At 44.5% G+C, this 15695-nt stretch overlaps 1 long non-coding RNA gene across 1 annotated transcript; it reads right to left on the bottom strand.

The window, feature by feature from the left end:
* Positions 1-417: 417 nt before the first annotated feature.
* Positions 418-6172, bottom strand: LOC112543700 (uncharacterized). Its single transcript, XR_003086914.3, has 3 exons — positions 6015-6172; positions 4941-5065; positions 418-587 (listed from the first exon to the last, which is right to left on the bottom strand). It is a non-coding gene; the product is annotated as an uncharacterized LOC112543700 (long non-coding RNA).
* Between the last annotated feature and the right edge of the window lie 9523 nt (positions 6173-15695).

The raw sequence follows: 15695 nt of genomic DNA, 5'->3' as shown, positions 1-15695 counted from the left end.
TGAGCCCAACAGCATATATTAAATGGACAGGTACATGGATCTGCACTCCCTACAAATAGCTGAATGGAATGGGAAGGGGAGGGGAGAGTGATGTGCCAAGGGATTATATGTTCTGAGAACAACGAGGCAAGTGGTGGAGATGGAGACAGACACACCAATCTCTTCTCACATGCTTTACAGTTCCTGGGACAGCTATGGAATAACCATGTCATAGTTTTGGGACATGGAACATGGATGAGATTTCTGTCATGGGGCCTTCTAGCAACTCCACACGGCAAACATTTCAAAGTGTGGCCGTCATCCCCATTGCTCTGTATTGAGATGCACAGGAGCAAGAGGAAAGAGATTGTAATGGAAAAGAAATATGAAAACAACCTTCCCTGTGTGTTAACGAAAACACTCACACACCTATTTGCCATACACCAACACAACCAGTTGCTTTTATTGAAAGAAGAGTAAAAAGTCTTAAAATATGATACAAAGTTCCTTTGTGGACTTTCTCCAAAGGTTTTAGAAGCAAGTTGATGTCTCCCAGATTTCCAGAGATGCTGCATTGACAGTCTTTGCTGCCATCGCTCACTTGGACCCTGTGTGTATAACCAAAGAAAGAATAATATAATATTACATTAGAAATCAAAGGCAAATCAGGAAGATATTCCTGGTTAGTTCCAGAGCAGGGGATCCATTGTTCCTACAAAATGTTTTAGCCACAGAGTTTTAACAACAATGGTTATATACATGCAAGTATTCATGGAGGGTAAATAAATGGCTGCAGAAATCTGGGGACTGAAGTGGACTAAGACCATTATAGACCAATCAGACTACTGTAAATGCTTGGGAGATGGTAAAACAAATTATTAAACAATCAGTTTGTAAGCACTTAGAGGATATTAGCTATTGGAGATTTCTCTGGCATGAACGAAATAGTAACAGAGGGAAAACAAAGCTCTTGGAGCTAAAAAGGCTTCCTCATGGGCTTATTGGACATTTGTTCTCCTCAGCTGTTTTTATTTACAATATATTTCAGTGATGCATACATTCCCAGGCTGCTGGAGACAATTATGATCATCTATTCTAGTGGGACCTCCGCCATAACACAGGCCAAAGTTTTTCCATAAAATAACTTAGAACAGATCTTTTCAGAAAAAACATCCAGTCTCAATTTAAAAATTGTCCGTGAAGAAGCCTCCCAAACCCCTGGATAGAATCATAAAATCATAGAATCATAGGACTGGAAGGGACCTCGAGAGGTCATCGAGTCCAGCCCCCCGCCCTCAAGGTAGGAACAAGCTCCGTCTACACCATCCCTGACAGATGTCTATCTAACCTGTTCTTAAATATCTCCAGAGAGGGAGATTCCACCACCTCCCTTGGCAATTTATTCCAATATTTGACCACCCTGACAGTTAGGATCATCCCTATTACAAATTTACATCTGATTTCCAGTCCAGATTTTCTAGCTTCAACTTGTAGCCATTTCCAGTCTGAATTTTCGAACTCCATTCTGCAGCCTCCTAGTAATTGCTCTGTTCCAATATCTAGTCCTCTTCATTATTTAACCAGCTCCTCAATAATTATTTACTACAAAATTCATTGGTGATTATTTCATATTTTCTTTCAGTTCCAGGAGAAAAATGCTAAATAGTGAAGGGTCACAAACAGATCACTGCAGAACTCCAAACCAATGCTGGTCTGTTGCTTCCAGAACAAGTCTAGATAGTCCCCCTAAAAGGGAACATTTCCATAAATGGACAAGGATGGGAAAAGGCGGAGTTATTATGTAAATAGCTGGTGAGCTGTTCTTTATTACCAGTATTACAGTGTACTAAGAAAATGCTATGCTTGAATTTGTCCTGAGCTAATTATTGAAAACAGGATCTACATTAAATTAATGGAGATTGCCTATCTCCTTGAACTGGAAGGAACCTTGACAGGTCATAGAGTCCAGTCCCCTGCCTTCATAGCAGAACTAACTACCTTCCCTGACAAATTTTTGCCCTAAATGGCCTCTGCAAAGATTGAACTCACAACTCTGGGTTTAGCAGGCTAATGCTCAAACCACTGAGCTATCTCTCCCTCCCTAATCTCAGTCCCTCAGAGAATAGGGAAATGACCACAATATACAATGTAACATTTAAAAGTATAAGCCTTGATTAAATACCAATATGAAATTATTTTGATTGGTCTGAGACACATGCAATAATTTAATATTGGGATATATTAATGTCAGGAATCATTAACAATGGGATTTAAGAATTATTAAAAAAGGGATACAGAATAAGAGACTATATTATAGCCTCTGTATAAATCCATGGTACGCCTACATCCTGAATACTGTGTGCAGATGTGGCCATGTCATCTCAAAAAAGATATTTTAGCATTGGAAAAAGTTCAGAAAAGGGCAGCAAAAATGATTAGGGATTTGGAATGAGTCCCATATGAAGAGAGATTAAAAAGACTTGGACATTTCAGTTTAGAAAAGAGGAGACTAAAGGAGGATATGATAGAGGTCTATAAAATCATGACTGATGCGGAAAAAGTGAATGACGAAAAGTTATTTACTTGTCCCCATGACATAAGGACTAGGGGGTCACGAAATAAAATTAATAGGTAGAGGGTTTAAAGCAAACAAAAGAAAGTATTTCTTTACAAAACGCAGAATCAGCCTGTGGAACTCCTTGACAGACAATGTTGTGAAGACCAGGACTTTAATAGGGTTCAACAAAGAACTAGATTAATTAATGGAGAATAGGTCCATCAATGGCTATTAGCTAGAATGCATAGGAATCAGGTCCCGCTAGCTTCTGTTTGTCAGAAGCTGGTAATGGGAGAAAAGGGATATATCACGTGATGATTACCGGCTCTGTTCATTCTCTCTGGGGCATCTGGCATTGGCCGCTGTTGGCAGACAGGATACTAGGCTAGATGGAGCTTTGGTGTGATCCAGTAGAGCTGTTTTAAGTTATGTTCTAATGTGGCAGAATTACTTTCCCCCAACACACACAGGCTGGCTACGTCTACACTGGCCCCTTTTCCGGAAGGGGCATGTTAATTTCAGCGATCGCAATAGGGAAATCCGCGGGGGATTTAAATATCCCCCGCGGCATTTAAATAAAAATGTCCGCCGCTTTTTTCCGGCGTTTAGAAAAGCCGGAAAAGAGCATCTACACTGGCCCCGATCCTCCGGAAAAAGCGCCCTTTTCTGGAGGATCTTATTCCTACTTCAAAGAGTTTCTAAAAGCCGGAAAAAAGCGGCGGACATTTTTATTTAAATGCCGCGGGGGATATTTAAATCCCCTGCGGATTTCCCTATTGCGATCGCTGAAATTAACATGCCCCTTCCGGAAAAGGGGCCAGTGTAGACATAGCCGCTGTGTCTACACTGCACTCCTTTTCCGGAAAAGGGATGCAGATTAGACCAGTCGGAATTGCAAATCTGCGGGGGATATTTAAATCCCCCGCGGCATTTGCATTTACATGGCTGCCGCTTTTTCCGGCTTGGGGATAAGCCGGAGAAAAGCGCCAGTCTAGACGTGATTCTCCAGAAAATAAAGCCTTTTCCGGAGGATCTCTTATTCCTACTTGAAAGTAGGAATAAGAGATCCTCCAGAAAAGGGCTTATTTTCCAGAGAATCATGTCTAGACTGGCGCTTTTCTCCGGCTTATCCCCAAGCTGGAAAAAAGCGGCAGCCATGTAAATGCAAATGCCGTGGGGGATTTAAATATCCCCTGTGGATTTGCAATTCCGACTGGTCAAATCTGCATCCCTTTTCCAGAAAAGGGGTGCAGTGTAGACACAGCCACATAGTTTAGGTTGCTAAAATCTTGTACTTTTGTGATCAAAGCATTAACTATCTAAATTTGCTGCCTGCCGGCAGAATACACCCGTTATGCCCATAGAGTTCCCTGCAGATTGGTGCAGAGAAAACATATGCCCCAAGCTTTCATCTGGAGACTTCCCTTGTTTTCTTTTCTGTTGTTGTCTCTATAGTAAAATGACATGTAGACACAGAGGAGTGTGGCCACTGCCCCGTCTGCATTATGCTGCTCTTGGGAGAAATGGTGGCTTTGAAAGGGACCCAGGAAGAGTTCTATCAGGCTGTGTCTACATTGGCACCCTTTTCCGGAAAAGGGATGCTAATGAGACAAGTCGGAATTGCAAATGCCGCGGGGGATTTAAATATCCCCCGTGGCATTTGCATGAACATGACTGCCGCTTTTTTCCGGCTCGGGGCTTTGCCGGAGAAAAGCACCAGTCTAGACGGGATCTTTTGGAAAATAAAGCCTTTTCCAGAAGATCCCTTATTCCTCTTAAAATCAGGAATAAGGGATCTTCCAGAAAAGGCTTTATTTTCCGCAAGATCCCGTCTAGACTGGCGCTTTTCTCCGGCAAAGCCCCAAGCCCGAAAAAAGCGGCGGCCATGTTCATGCAAATGCCGCGGGGGATATTTTAATCCCCCGCGGCATTTGCAATTCCGACTTGTCTCATTAGCATCCCTTTTCCGGAAAAGGGTGCCAATGTAGACACAGCCTCAATGTATGAACAACACTTGTGTGAGAGAATTGTCTATTTTCCACCCTCTTTGCAAGTGCTGCTGTAAGGGCTGCACTGGAGAAAACGTTGGGTGTTATCAGGCTTCAGAGGGGGCAACTGATATCGACTGAAGAGTCTAGATTCCCCAACAAGGGGACTGGCCCTAGACAGGTTGGGCAAGGCAGCTGTAAGTAAGAGAAGTCAATAAAGTTGTTATAAGGAGTCAATCCAGTACTCAATTAGTCCATGTCAAGGTAACACAGAAGCCTCTTTTGCCCCACTTTGTCCTCAGTCATCCTGTGGATGTGGAGCTTCTAGGAGACTTAAACAACGACTGGCACAGGGAAAATAGGGGAACAAATATTGTTATTCTCACAGCACAACCTGTGTGGAATCTTGAACTTACTCATCTGCAGCAAACGCCCCACCTACAGCAGCGTCCCAAGTATTTTTTATTACGAGGACATCGTGTAAAGTAACAGTCTCCTTTTGCTTTCCAACATCTCAAGACAGCCCCGGGACGACAACCTCCTGAATAAAGAAAGAGTCTTAATTTTCATTCACACAGCAGGGTAAAGAAGAGCTGTTCGTGCAGACCGGCAGCGATTTCACAATCACTGAGGCCCAGCCAAATCAACTACATTTACTTCCTGAATATTTTATTGGATGTTTCATAATACTTAAATGTCTGTCATTCTGTGCACAGTTAATGGCAAAGTTTATCAGTGATGATTTCATGTTCCCTGTCAGGTCATTGATGGAACTGTTGAATACAGTCTGTGAGGGACTCCACTAGATTGAAGTCTGGGGATATTTTCACAGCTCATAGTTCAGCCAAATCTGAATGGACTTTCATAAGAACATCACAGGCACCTTTCTGATCCCAGGACTGTTTCACAAATACATTTTGGCTGTGTCTACACTGGGCCACTTATTCCAGAAAATCAGCCGCTTTTCCGGAATAAGCTGCGAGCTGTCTACACTTGCCCTTGAATTTCCGGAAAAGCAACGATGCTCTACTGCACAAAATCAACCGCTATTCCGGAAAAGCTACGCTGCTCCCGCTTGGGCATAAGTCTTTATTCCGGAACACTGTTCCGGAAAAGGGCCAGTGTAGACAGCCCAGTAGTCTTTTCCGGAAAAAAGCCCCGATCGCGAAAATGACACTTTTCTTTTCCAGAAAAGCGCGTCTACATTGGCCACAGATGCTTTTCCGGAAAAAGGGCTTTTCCGGAAAAGCAGCCTGCCAATGTAGACGCTCTTTTTCCTGAAATACTTATAACAAAAACTATTCTGTTTTAAGCATTTCCGGAAATTCATGCCAGTGTAGACACAGCCTTTGAGTTTCCGCTGCCAGACATGTAAGCAGTACTACTCTTTAGAAAAAGATTTAGGGAAAAAAATGACAGCTTTTTAGCTAATTTTAGTTCATGCTCCCAAATATCCTTCTACAGGCTCCCACATTTCATTAAAATCTTACCTTGTGCACCAACTTGTATCATGAGGAAGAGGACAGCAAAAAGAAGGTAAAGGATCTTCATAGCTGAAGTTTGGTTGGGAACTCAACGTCACTGTAGAGAAGAGATGTCGAGGAAGCCAGAAGAAGGAGACACTCTCTATTTATAGGGTGCTGATGATTGGAATACGGCCTGGTCTGACGAAATGTTGTTTTGATGCAAGTGATATTTGTAAAGGATGCTGCAATTTGTTAATCTCAATTATTATTATTTGCGCGGCACCATAAACATACCTGGAGAGTTTCAGGGAAATGCAATTGACAAGCCCCTGCCTTGAGAAACTTCCAACATGAACATTCATATCCGGAAACCATCTACCGCCCACTTGATAATCCTTCTAATAACATAAGAGGAGGGCTGTAGAGGAGGGAGCATTTGCAGAAAACAACTCTATGAGGGAAATATTTGGTAGTAGGTGTGTACGTTTGTGTATTTGCTTTGTACAGTTTTTAATCAATATTTGATGAATATGTAGGGAATTTTCTAAATTTCATCCATCAAGATCCATGACAGACAGATTTAAATACTTAAAAAAAATTAGAAACAAAGTTACTTACATTGAAAATACTTGGTAACAGGGATGGTCAGTTTGTTCTTGTAGCCCTAACCATTAACTGCTTTATTTCTGTTTTGCGATGTTTTCTGCAAAGTGAAACTGAAACATTTTCTGTAAAAGTAAAGTGATGACTTTTATATCTAGTGATTGGGGAAAGTGTCCTGTCCCTTGGAACCATGAGAGCTGGCACGTTGGCCTGGATGGCCAGTTCTGAGACATTTCCTGTCCTGCTTAGGAGCTACACACAGGAGGGGTTTACATAAATGCATCAATAATCTTGCAGTTTTCAGTTTACCACACTTTTCCCCCAGCTGGGTGCCCTGCAATGGCTGACTGCAACCCAGGGATCTGCCCTTAATTGGCACCTGCTTATCACACTGATTACCACACCTGGATTTGGCAGAGTCAGGAGAATCTGGGTGCTGCAGACGTAGCTGGGTGAATTGCTCCAGATAAAACATGAAACACCCTCCTGCACACAGAAATAGTAATAAAGGCCTCCTCTTCCCCCTTCTGCTGCCAATCAACCCCACCTTGACCTCTTTTCCCATTCAACTGGAAGCTGCAGGTAAACAGGGTTGAAATTTAGGGAAGATTCAGTTTCAGATACCCAGTGGCACTTTCCCACCCAGTATCTAATCTCCAACCCCCTAGGGGAGCTTGGTATCTTTATGGATTGTCAGAAGCAGAGCAGAAGATGGCACCTTCAAGGAGCCAGATTTCTTTGTACGTTGCTAAACATGCTTTTAAAAATGGGGGTTCGATTAAAAATGATTTGTTTTTATTTCAAGGCATATATACAGGGGGGCTACATCTACACTGGCCCCTTTTCCGGAAGGGGCATGTAAATTTCACCAGTCGTCGTAGGGAAATCCGCGGGGGATTTAAATATCCCCCGCGGCATTTAAATAAAAATGTCCGCCGCTTTTTTCTGGCTTTTAAAAAAGCCGGAAAAGAGCGTCTAGACTGGCCCCGATCCTCCGGAAAAAGTGCCCTTTTCCGGAGGGTCTTATTCCTACTTCAAAGTAGGAATAAGACCCTCCGGAAAAGGGCACTTTTTCCGGAGGATCGGGGCCAGTGTAGACGCTCTTTTCCGGCTTTTTTAAAAGCCGGAAAAAAGCGGCGGACATTTTTATTTAAATGCCGCGGGGGATATTTAAATCCCCCGCGGATTTCCCTACGACGACTGGTGAAATTTACATGCCCCTTCCGGAAAAGGGGCCAGTGTAGACGTAGCCGGGGAGTCTGGCTGGGGTAAAACTGTTCTTAGGCTGTAGGCTTCCGGCGCTGAAGCATTTAAATCCACCAGCCCACAAGGGTTGTTAGTAATGTCCTCCAAAACCGGCAAAAAGAACTGTATGTTACCAGGGTACATTTGCTGAGCCAAAATGAAGATTTTCAGTTTATGCTGGCGCTAATGAAAAGAACCACATATACGTTTAGCGTTTTTTCCCCTGACAAAACACATTTTGCATAATCTCGCTCTATATTTCAGAGGTCTGTGAGTCTGTTTGTTCAAGAACTCCTCCTACACAGCAGGAGCAAGGACCACCAACATTGTTATGCAACTTCCTCTTCTCCTAACTTAACATAAAGTCAGGGTTGAGTTGTGACAGGAAAATGGGATTTGCCTGAAATTCAATTGCCTTCTATAACATGGAAAGGGAGGGGGGCCAATCAGAGGGATGCAATACTGCATCATTACCTCTGGGGGCAGCGAGGGCAAGTGCAGCTATACTGCAAAGTGACCATTGGGGGCAGCACTAGGAAGAGTATGGCCAGCTGGGGATGGGGCTTGCCATCTTGTCTGCCACCAACCCAGGTAATTGTCTCCCCTTCCCCCCAAATTCCTAACTCCTTGCCCTTAACCCCAAGGGCCTGGGGGAAAGCCCCTCTGCTCTCACTGCTTTGCCATTCCCCCAAGCACTGCCAGGGCTGGGCAGCATAGCCCCAGTTCCCCCTTCCACAGCAGGACCCATAAGAGCTCCCCCCCAGAACTGCCGGGCTGTCCAGCATAGCCATGTTGGCAAGTCTGTGGATTCTGCTGCCCTGACTCCTCAGTATAGGCCCAAGGAGCACTAGTGGGAGGTCTCTACAACCCCTTTCCCCCACGCTTTGGGCTGGTCCTCACCTTGTCCTGGGGGAGCGCCAGTGAGAGGCCTGTTCAACACCCCTCACAACCTTGAGTTGGACCTGGGCAATGACTGGCTAAGCCTTCAAGTTGTACATACTACTAAGATTCCTATGGTGTATGTATTTTGTAAGGCGTTTCTCGATTTCACAGACTCCATTAAGTCATCTATACCAATGCTTCTCAATCTTTTTTTATAAAGTACCTCCTTAAAAAAATTAAGTACCCCCAATACATACAATTTTCAGACACACATTTTTTTTTCTACCATTACAACACATTTGTTTAAATAACTTAATTGTAGCCGGGCAGGAAATTACATTTTTCTGTGTAAAAAGTACAAAAATAATGAAGTGCTGTAAAACGTAAAGCAAAAATTCAGTTTTCTTCTAATTTCAATTGTGTTTATGTAGCCCCACCCCCCCCAACTTCTCTCGAGTATCTCTAAGGATACTCGTACCACTGGTTGAGAAACAATGATCTATACAAACCATATCCATTTTTTTACTAGGAAATAACTGCTCTTCATTAAAAGAGGAAACCTCCCAAAAATGTAACCCATGGACATGTTTGCAACAACCCTTTGTAGTATAGTTGCCAAAAGCTACAGCACACGATGTTTTCAGGCACTCACGATAAAAGATTATTGCTATTTTCTAACAATTGCTTTATAATTTTTTTTTTCAGAATTCAAATGACCTCAAAGCAGACAGAGAAAGGGGTGGACAAATCAAATGTGGCTTTGCATAGTAATCAGTGCCCTTGTGGCAAGGTTTTAAAATCACCTTTACTTATACATTACTTTCTGGGGGTTTTTTCAGAGTTCTTGTTTCTGTCAAGTAGGGGGGTTTGTACCCTCATAATTCTTTGCTGCTTTATCACAAGCTCGTCTCGGTCTTCTCTCATGGCATAATCCCGGATGAGATCTTTTAAGCTTTAAAAGTTAATTTGCTTGCTGAGTGAGCATGATCCCTTTTGCTTTCTTAGGCTGTGTCTAGACTGCAGGCTTCTTTCGAAAGAGCCTCTTTCGAAAGCATCTTTCGAAAGAGCCTCTTTCGAAAGATCGCATCTAGACAGCAGGCGGATCTTTCGATAGAGGAAATCCGCTTTTTCGAAAGAGAGCACCCAGCGAGTCTGGATGCTCTCTTTCGAAGACGGCCTCTTTACATTGTAGAACGCCTTCTTTCGAAAGAGGAACTTTCGAAAGAAGGCGTTCTTCCTCGTGAAACGAGGTTTACCGCCATCGAAAGAAAAGCCGCGTTCTTTCGAAATAATTTCGAAAGAACGCGGCTTGAGTCTGGATGCAGGGGAAGTTCTTTCGAAAAAAGGGTACTTTTTTCGAAAGAACCCCTGAGTGTGGACACGGCCTTACTGCTGGACAGTTTGTACCTGTGTGTTTCCGGCCTACCAGACACAAACTCCACAATGTGATCATCTGGCAGTATTTTTCAGGTTAGATTTCCCTAAATAAACCTTTACGACAGTTTTCACTCCCCTTTTTTTACTTACAAAAAACAGGGAATCCATATCATAGTAAAGACACCTATGGATTGTGATAATGATTTCAGCTATTTTAATTTCTCTTGACTTTAACTAAGATAGCATTTTTGCCAATTTAACTTAATATTCAAATAGTGGTAAAAAACTTTTTTTTGTACAAGACAATTTAAAGCTTCTCCATATTACAGTAAAACCTGTGTTATCCAGCATACTCGAGGATTAGGGCATTCTGGTTATCTAAAAATTCCGGTTATCTGAGGGTCCCATCAACCTAGGAAAAAACAATGGACAATAATAGTAAAACTCAGGTTTTTAATATTGGTAGTTCTGTAGTGTGAGGCAGTAGGCCTCACATTTCTATTTTCAGTTATAGATGATTATAGTTACTTCTTAAATAAAAAATTGTTAAGCCAATCATGGTAAACTAAGCCAGGCCAGTGTGCCTGAAGATATGACAGTTTTGTGGCTGGGGGCAATGCTGGTTAACAAAGTTTTCTGGTTAACAGAGTGCCGGATAACAAAAGTTTCACTGTATTTGAAAAGGTGGCAGTCTATTTCTTGCTAACCACAAAATTTGTATGATTTCCAAGCTAACTCAGAAACACTCAGGGTTTCTCTAAAGGGTTTGTATGGCTACCTATACTAAGTAATACTATGTGAATATTAGGTGAATTAGTATAATGAGTGTAACCTCATACAGAAGTACTGTAATTGCTCAACAAAACTACAATTAAACTCATTAGTGGAAAGAAAGTTCACATCATATATTTTTGTTCATTGCAGGACATGAACTTTGGAGAGATACCAACTGTTGCAATATTCTCCTAGACTATAGCTCCATAGCAGCATTATTTCAGAATAACTGATGTTATTTTGGGAAAACAAAATGTGCATCTACACAGCAAGCCGTTATTTCAAAATAATGTCGAGATGGAGGACTTCTTACTCTGATTCCTGTAACCCTCATTTCAGGAGGAATAAGGAATGTCAAAGGAAGAGTGTTCTTCCTTTGACTTCCTGCTGTGTAGACAGCGCCAAAAGTCGAAATGAGCTACGTCAACTTCAGCTCTGCAATTGCCGTAGCTGAATTTGCTTGGGATGGCACATTTCCAGGAACAGCATTCCGGCCATACTTGTGTGTACTTGTGTGTACTGTGCTGCCACCGTTCTGCACTCCATCCGTGGTCACCTGCCAGCAGCAGCCCCTTCCACATGCCCCCTCATGTGGGGGGGCCCCAGCACTCAGCCGGGAACCCCATAGCCCTGCCCCTCCATGGGTGGTGCTGCCCGAGTCTCTTTCCCGTGGGGCTGGGATCTGCGTGTACCCTGCTGTGTGCACTGATTGACCAGCCAGCACCACATCACAGACCCTGAAGGGCCCTGCGCAGGGAATAGGAAGGGGAGGGGCGTGGGGCCCTGCTGGGATCGCGGTGCACGGGCGTCCATCTGGAGGGGGCGATCAGGGAGCCCCAGCCCCTCTGCCCCTCTCCACCCGGTCACTGTGCTTGGCCGCGCAGGACAGCAGTGTCTCCTCAGCTCCCAAAGGGGTAACTGAGGCAGCAGGGAAGTGACTTGCCACAGGCTAGCTGGTGGCAAGGCTGGGGACAGGACTCAGGCTCCAGACTGGCACTCTGGGTCATTTGAGGCCGGTCCTGGTCTCAGGCCGAGCTCTTATCCTCGTGCCGGGCTGTGTCGGGCAAGATCCTGCGGCCCAGGCTAAGCATGCCGAGCAGAACACCCCCTCCCCCTACACCAGGGGGCCTAAGCCACGGTCGGAGCCGCCCCTGCTCCGGATCCAGATCTGGGACGCTGCCAACAAACAAAAGGGGGTGGGGGAGTGCAGCCAAAAATTGTTTTTCTTGGGGCAGGAAAAACCTAGAACCGGCCCTGATGCCCATCTATGTTCCTAGATGCCTACATTTCTAGGTAGCTGTTTTAAATATTACTAGGAGGCTGGGCCCCTTCTTGCTAGGCTCACCAACTCCCCTCTCTCTGGGGGTAGGCAACCCTGGCCCTCCCCCTCTCCCCAGCTGCTGGAGAGGGCCAGGCCAACATGTTGCAGCCCTGTGCAACCCCAGCTCTCCCCTCCATGTACCAGTGGGTTGGGCCCGGTCAAAGCCACGGTATGGCAGGCCTGGCTAGAGGCTGCCTGTCTCCCCTCCTGAATATGAGAGGGGGTAGGCCGCATGGCTCCCGGCTCCCGCAGCTCTCATGGGGCAGGGGGGCAAGGCCACATAGCTGAGGGCACAGGGAGGGGCTGCAGGACACAGAGTGACACATGACATCACTTGGGGCATGTCTAAACCCCATCCCTCTTTCGAAAGAGGGATGTAAATTAGACAGATCGAAATGGCAAATCAAGCCAGGATTTGAATTTCCCACACTTCATTTGCATAATGGCGACTGTGTGTTCTTTCGAAAATGGATGTTTCAAAAGTGAAACTTTTGTCAAGACACAGTTCTTTTGGAAAAAAACTTTTTTGAAAGATCATATACTCTTTTTATATATAGAGAGAGAAAATATATTTTGGCTTGAGTCTACTTTATCCAGCAATTTAGATCTTAACTGGATATAAGTATCTTGTCTATGTCATTATTTAACTGTCCTGCATCATCAATTTTGTTCACAGATTTCATCAGTGACGATTTTAGCTTTTTCTTCAGTTTCTGGAGAAAAATGTTAAACAATGGGTGGGCCACAAACTGATCACCACACAACTCCACACAAATGTTTGTCTGTTGCTTCCAGCACAAGCCTCGGTTTTCCCCTGAAGAGGAGAAATGTCCAGAAACAAACCAGGATGCAAGAAGGTGAAGTGTGATGCAAACAGCTTGTCAGTTGTCCTTTATTATGAATGCAACCTAGAAAACTTTACAGTTGAATTTGTCCTGAGCTAATCCTCACAGAGTGGGGGAAGTGACACATATATATCATTCAACTTTTAAAGACACAAGCTGTGTTCTGAAGCCAACATGTGGTTATTCTAGTTGGCCTCTGATATACATAATCATTTAATATTGTAACATCAGCTCGGGGTGGGATCCTATCACTGGGGTACATGAGAAGAGGGATAAGTGGGAATAGGAGGTGGGGAAAAGTGTGCCTTCTATTTTGTCCTTCTGTGGACATCTAGAAGAGTCCAGCCATTCTGCATCTTTTGAGGTCTTTCAGCCTGCCTGCCGTGTGTTGTTGGATCTGCAGGTCCCTGCTTCTCCTAGGCTGTCTGAGCCCCTTACCCTGTGTCTCCATGTGAACTGGGCTATTGGGGTGCTGTGGAGGGGGGAACTGCAGGTAATGTAAATGTAAAAATATGAAATCCAGAAAAGGGAGAGTTAAGATACAGATGACCGAGAGGCCGGGGGCATTTTAGACCTGGTGTTACCAGATTTGCCCAATACTCTGGGGTATGCTCATTTATCAGGGTTACCCTTATGGGACTGGGGGAAGGTTAACAGTTCTATCAGTGTGCTGTTGGTGCTTACTTGGGCTCTCATATGGAGCTGAATTCTCCCTGCTGCCAATTCCCCCTCCCACTGGAGCTCTCCTGCAGGAACTAGGTTCCTCAGGATGGGGTTCTTCCCACCTTAGCAACACACACAGACACACACACACTAGTCAGAGCACATCTGAGAGGACTGGGTACTCAGCACTCACAAGCTAACCCCCTCATATGTCCCTGGACTCAGCTGGCTGGGTTTCACAGCAATGCCACACTGCACCCTCATGTGCCTTTGGACTCCGTGGGCTGGATTAAACAGCACTTTAAGCTGCCATCCTCATAAGCCCCCAGGTTCAGCACCCCTTATCCCCACTTTCACACCACAGTCATTCACAGGTAAACCACACGATGAGCAAACCCCACAGGATTTTGGGCACTACAGGGATCTTTTGCTTGGGTACAAGAAGCGTTGTTGCAGAGCGAATGGGGAAGCCAAAACAACACCCCTTAAGGAAGAGTGAGCAAAAGAGAAAGAAAGAGAGAGAAGCAACCAGCTTAACAATGAAAGTGATTTATTTCTGAGTAGTGAATAGATATCAAACAGTTACAATATTAAATCTAACAATTACAATATTAAATCTAAATTGAAGCTGCTTACAAATGTTAGGTAACCATATAACAGTTTACACAGGGCAGGGTCAGGAGGCTATGCTTAGAGAGATAGTTGAGAGAGAGAGAAAGAGAAAGAGAGAGAGAGAGAGAGAGAGAGAGAGAGACCTCACCACTCCACGGAGCTTGCACTGATCAGGGTTCCCAGATGATGATGGTAGCCGGGGGTCCAGAGGGCAGGAGAAAAGCAGGACAGAGCCCCCAGCACGATCAGACAGGAGATGAAGAAGTCTCAATGGAACTGATGCAGTTTAAGTCCAGGTATCAGAACAGTTTTCTTGGGGCAAGGATAGGAGTTTTATAGAGATAGTTCAAAGAGAAAGAGGAGAGACAATAGAGACTGATCACCCCTGGTTATGGGTGATGTTCCTTGAACGAGCTCACAATGCAACTTGGCAGTTTCAGTATTTTAGATGTCAATAGGATCGTTACTAGAATTGGTCTGATAATGACTAATTTGGGTGTGAGCAGGCCTAGGTTCATTAGCATCTGGAGCAGGGATTTCCCATCAGGCAGTGCTTCTCTGCTTTCGGTGTCCCATAGTTCAGTGCGGTTCCTGCCTTGGAAGAGCTGCTCTCCATTCTGTATGCTAATGAGATGTCCCTCTGTTCCATCTTTAATGCAAATGAGGCTGGGGTGTTTCCTTAATTGTATCACCCTTGTCTGAAGCAGTTGAGGTGTGTCTTCCCTGGCCTTTTCTTTGCTTTGTCTTTGATTCTAGCAGAGGCCTGAGGGAGGGGGATGGTTTTCCATGAATGTCACTCCCTGACTCCCCAAGAGCACAAGGCTGACAGGCGACCATGTTCTGGTTCCCCAAGAATCACAGAGCTGGTGGGTAACAAGTCCCCCCCGTTGATGGGGTGCTTGCGCTGAGCAAGTATCCCCATCACATCCTTAGTCCATGGTAGTGAGTCTGGTCTTCAATCCATTGTAGTTATCGCATCAGTCGTTGGATCCAGCAAACCAGTAGAATCAGACCAATTACTAGTATAATTTGGAAACCAATGATCACCACAATGGGGTGAAGCATAATATTTAAAAGACCAGTTGCACTGGGGCTCCACCCAAGCAATGTCTCCCACCAGGAGTGATGGCCTGTGTCTGCAGCTGTAGCTGCTAGCCTAGAGATATCCAGAGTTTGGAGCTTCTGAAGCTTGTGTTGTAAGGAGAGATGATTTAATAGTCCCTTAATAACATTGAGACCCATTCCCAGTGCAATGGGAGAGATCTCCTTGTATAACTCAGGGTAGGCTTTGAGATGCTGTACAGTCCATATAGGCACAGTACACTTGCTATCGCAGCTAACAATTGTGGTTACATCTAACATTTGTAGTTATATCACAGAAAT

This window comes from Pelodiscus sinensis, chromosome 3 (assembly GCF_052426305.1).
Source record: "Pelodiscus sinensis isolate ZL-2025 chromosome 3, ASM5242630v1, whole genome shotgun sequence".
NCBI lineage: Eukaryota > Metazoa > Chordata > Testudines > Trionychidae > Pelodiscus > Pelodiscus sinensis.
The sequence above is the reverse complement of the archived record's forward strand: the minus strand, read 5'-3'. Positions and strand labels throughout refer to the sequence as shown.